The sequence below is a fragment of the Schistocerca gregaria genome, unplaced genomic scaffold, assembly GCF_023897955.1.
Source record: "Schistocerca gregaria isolate iqSchGreg1 unplaced genomic scaffold, iqSchGreg1.2 ptg000444l, whole genome shotgun sequence".
NCBI lineage: Eukaryota > Metazoa > Arthropoda > Insecta > Orthoptera > Acrididae > Schistocerca > Schistocerca gregaria.
The window spans coordinates 17,501-22,500 of NW_026061866.1; the positions used below are offsets into that span (position 1 = coordinate 17,501).

At 52.6% G+C, this 5,000-nt stretch overlaps 1 non-coding gene across 1 annotated transcript in view; it reads right to left on the reverse strand.

Moving 5' to 3' along the window:
* LOC126311705 (small subunit ribosomal RNA) overlaps positions 1–1,376 on the reverse strand; it is a 1,893-nt gene extending 517 nt beyond the window's left edge. Inside the window, exon 1 of the ribosomal RNA XR_007554806.1 lies at positions 1–1,376. This exon is cut by the window's left edge and continues 517 nt beyond it. This is a non-coding gene — a ribosomal RNA (small subunit ribosomal RNA).
* Between the last annotated feature and the right edge of the window lie 3,624 nt (positions 1,377–5,000).

The following is a 5,000-nucleotide window of genomic DNA, read 5'->3' on the forward strand; positions in this document are numbered from 1 at the left end:
CACCAACTAAGAACGGCCATGCACCACCACCCACCGAATCAAGAAAGAGCTATCAATCTGTCAATCCTTCCGGTGACCGGGCCTGGTGAGGTTTCCCGTGTTGAGTCAAATTAAGCCGCAGGCTCCACTCCTGGTGGTGCCCTTCCGTCAATTCCTTTAAGTTTCAGCTTTGCAACCATACTTCCCCCGGAACCCAAAAGCTTTGGTTTCCCGGAGGCTGCCCGCCGAGTCATCGGAGGAACTGCGGCGGATCGCTGGCTGGCATCGTTTATGGTTAGAACTAGGGCGGTATCTGATCGCCTTCGAACCTCTAACTTTCGTTCTTGATTAATGAAAACATACTTGGCAAATGCTTTCGCTTCTGTTCGTCTTGCGACGATCCAAGAATTTCACCTCTAACGTCGCAATACGAATGCCCCCGCCTGTCCCTATTAATCATTACCTCGGGTTCCGAAAACCAACAAAATAGAACCGAGGTCCTATTCCATTATTCCATGCACACAGTATTCAGGCGGGCTTGCCTGCTTTAAGCACTCTAATTTGTTCAAAGTAAACGTGCCGGCCCACCGAGACACTCAACAAAGAGCACCCTGGTAGGATTTAAACGGGGTCCGCCTCGGGACGCGAAAGCACCCCTTCGGCTCGCCCCACCGGCAGGACGTCCCACGATACATGCCAGTTAAACACCGACGGGCGGTGAACCAACAGCGTGGGACACAAATCCAACTACGAGCTTTTTAACCGCAACAACTTTAATATACGCTATTGGAGCTGGAATTACCGCGGCTGCTGGCACCAGACTTGCCCTCCAATAGATACTCGTTAAAGGATTTAAAGTGTACTCATTCCGATTACGGGGCCTCGGATGAGTCCCGTATCGTTATTTTTCGTCACTACCTCCCCGTGCCGGGAGTGGGTAATTTGCGCGCCTGCTGCCTTCCTTGGATGTGGTAGCCGTTTCTCAGGCTCCCTCTCCGGAATCGAACCCTGATTCCCCGTTACCCGTTACAACCATGGTAGGCGCAGAACCTACCATCGACAGTTGATAAGGCAGACATTTGAAAGATGCGTCGCCGGTACGAGGACCGTGCGATCAGCCCAAAGTTATTCAGAGTCACCAAGGCAAACGGACCAGACAAGCCAATCCGATTGGTTTTGATCTAATAAAAGCGTCCCTTCCATCTCTGGTCGGGACTCTGTTTGCATGTATTAGCTCTAGAATTACCACAGTTATCCAAGTAACGTGGGTACGATCTAAGGAACCATAACTGATTTAATGAGCCATTCGCGGTTTCACCTTAATGCGGCTTGTACTGAGACATGCATGGCTTAATCTTTGAGACAAGCATATGACTACTGGCAGGATCAACCAGGGAGCTGCGTCAACTAGAGCTGAGCAGCCGGCCGCCCGGGAGTGTGTCCCGGGGGCCCGCGCGAACACGCAAGCGTCCGCTCAATTATTCTGCAAACAGGAGGAGGCCGAGCTCCCCTGCACGATACACCTCGAAACCCTCTCAGGTCCCGGCGGCGCGCAGCGCCGTCCTAGGTACTTGGTCGGTTTCGAGAGAGGCGCAATCGCCCGGAGTTAGGCGAGTAGACGGTTTTAGTGCGAACACCCTTGCTCCCAACTGAGCTTGCCGCTGCCGACAGAGGCCCGGGAGCGTGCTGTCGTGGCATTGCCGGCGGGAGACAACACGCGCCACCTATGGTGACCGGCAGCTCCAACGCCAGCGCCACACAAGGGCAAAGCCCCACTTGGGTGCAGAAGCGAACTCTCCCAGCACAGCGCACGCGCCAACACGTCCGCACAACTGCGATACAAACCACCTGCGAGAACCGCTGGGGCGACCGAGCAGCAGACGGCGTCGCGGCGCCGAGTGCCAGGCGGCGGCGCATCCTCAACGCACACAGTCCTCAATCAGACCAGCACACTGCAGATGTCCACCGCGCTTCGCACCGGGCTCGGCTGAACCAACTTTGGCCGCCAGGCGCCGCGTGCAGGGTGCGCCGCAGCGTAGCTGCGCCGCCTGCCGAGCCCGTCGGCTGGCGCTCCTGCCACTCGGCGCCCCCCACCAGCCGCCTGTTGCGCGTGCGCCCACGCAGCGCGCGGCCAACACGCCGGGCGGCCCCCCTTCACCGGCCGGGAACAGTCCCACCAAGCCACCGCCGCGTATCGCTTCATACCCACATGGGCCTAGTCACGTGTGTGGATGTGGCGGGTACCGCTGAAACAACCGGTTAATAGCTGTACCGATCGTCGCCATCACAGATTCACCTCCAGCGTGAACAACCGCTCAACAACGGATTTCCAGTTCATTTGCGTATCTTGGGCAGTAAACGTAGATGTCCACCTACATTTGCGAATTCAACAATTCTTGCATGCCAGGATGTCATGTGTCACGACACGCTACATCAGACCACATACACACTGCGACATGTGCAGAAGAGAACACGTGGAAGGTGGCCCGCGCACGTATGCGATGTCCCTTCCGCGATCCACTGTCAACCGGCATCTGCGGCATGTCCCAGATATGGAACGCGGTCCACCAGGGTAGCACTTTGTGTGAGGCAATACGACAAAGTCGGAATACACGCGTCACTACATCACACGGCTCACGCTGACCTGACCTGACTCACCGCACCACCACCCCCAGCGACCCAGGGTGACATACAATGCGTTCGTACGTTCCTCCCACACGCCTCTACGGCGTACCACAGTGCAACCTAGCTGTTATTGGGAGACGAGACAAGTAGCATCGAGCACAACATATGGAAATTGAGATTCGACACCGTTGGGCACAGCCAGCGTACGGTCACACGTATCACACTACTTCACTCTGTACGTAACTACCGATGATCGGTACAGCGTGTGGGTTACGCGTACGACATCAGCGGACAATGGACACAGACCATACCACGACGTACACTGAGGGCGTCGACATCTGAACGCAACTGAACAGCTGCGAGGCTCATTTACACTCAAACCGCCAGACCGACCAGCTTGAGAGGACGGAGACACAAAGAGAGGGGCAGAGGGGGGGGGGGGGGCGATATAGTCCTATTGCAGTACAATTGACAGTGGATAGCGGGAATATGTGGAAAGTAAGCAACACTCGCAAGACATCTACATGAGGATAACAACGACACCAGAGATTCCGAGCAGTGAACTATGTTAGGCAAAGGGACAACGTGGGTTAGGTTAAGGGACAACGTGGGTTAGGTTAAGGGACAACGTGGGTTAGGTTAAGGGACAACGTGGGTTAGGTTAAGGGACAACGTGGGTTAGGTTAAGGGACAACGTGGGTTAGGTTAAGGGACAACGTGGGTTAGGTTAAGGGACAACGTGGGTTAGGTTAAGGGACAACGTGGGTTAGGTTAAGGGACAACGTGGGTTAGGTTAAGGGACAACGTGGGTTAGGTTAAGGGACAACGTGGGTTAGGTTAAGGGACAACGTGGGTTAGGTTAAGGGACAACGTGGGTTAGGTTAAGGGACAACGTGGGTTAGGTTAAGGGACAACGTGGGTTAGGTTAAGGGACAACGTGGGTTAGGTTAAGGGACAACGTGGGTTAGGTTAAGGGACAACGTGGGTTAGGTTAAGGGACAACGTGGGTTAGGTTAAGGGACAACGTGGGTTAGGTTAAGGGACAACGTGGGTTACGTTAAGGGACAACGTGGGTTACGTTAAGGGACAACGTGGGTTACGTTAAGGGACAACGTGGGTTACGTTAAGGGACAACGTGGGTTACGTTAAGGGACAACGTGGGTTAGGTTAAGGGACAACGTGGGTTAGGTTAAGGGACAACGTGGGTTAGGTTAAGGGACAACGTGGGTTAGGTTAAGGGACAACGTGGGTTAGGTTAAGGGACAACGTGGGTTAGGTTAAGGGACAACGTGGGTTAGGTTAAGGGACAACGTGGGTTAGGTTAAGGGACAACGTGGGTTAGGTTAAGGGACAACGTGGGTTAGGTTAAGGGACAACGTGGGTTAGGTTAAGGGACAACGTGGGTTAGGTTAAGGGACAACGTGGGTTAGGTTAAGGGACAACGTGGGTTAGGTTAAGGGACAACGTGGGTTAGGTTAAGGGACAACGTGGGTTAGGTTAAGGGACAACGTGGGTTAGGTTAAGGGACAACGTGGGTTAGGTTAAGGGACAACGTGGGTTACGTTAAGGGACAACGTGGGTTACGTTAAGGGACAACGTGGGTTACGTTAAGGGACAACGTGGGTTACGTTAAGGGACAACGTGGGTTACGTTAAGGGACAACGTGGGTTAGGTTAAGGGACAACGTGGGTTAGGTTAAGGGACAACGTGGGTTAGGTTAAGGGACAACGTGGGTTAGGTTAAGGGACAACGTGGGTTAGGTTAAGGGACAACGTGGGTTAGGTTAAGGGACAACGTGGGTTAGGTTAAGGGACAAATTGAGTTAGGTTAAGGGACAAATTGAGTTAGGTTAAGGGACAAATTGAGTTAGGTTAAGGGACAAATTGAGTTAGGTTAAGGGACAAATTGAGTTAGGTTAAGGGACAAATTGAGTTAGGTTAAGGGACAAATTGAGTTAGGTTAAGGGACAAATTGAGTTAGGTTAAGGGACAAATTGAGTTAGGTTAAGGGACAAATTGAGTTAGGTTAAGGGACAAATTGAGTTAGGTTAAGGGACAAATTGAGTTAGGTTAAGGGACAAATTGAGTTAGGTTAAGGGACAAATTGAGTTAGGTTAAGGGATAATCTGGTACAACCACAGTTAGGTTAAGCGATAATCTGGTACAGCCACAGTTAGGTTAAGCGATAATCTGGTACAGCCACAGTTAGGTTAAGCGATAATCTGGTACAGCCACAGTTAGGTTAAGCGATAATCTGGTACAGCCACAGTTAGGTTAAGCGATAATCTGGTACAGCCACAGTTAGGTTAAGCGATAATCTGGTACAGCCACAGTTAGGTTAAGCGATAATCTGGTACAGCCACAGTTAGGTTAAGCGATAATCTGGTACAGCCACAG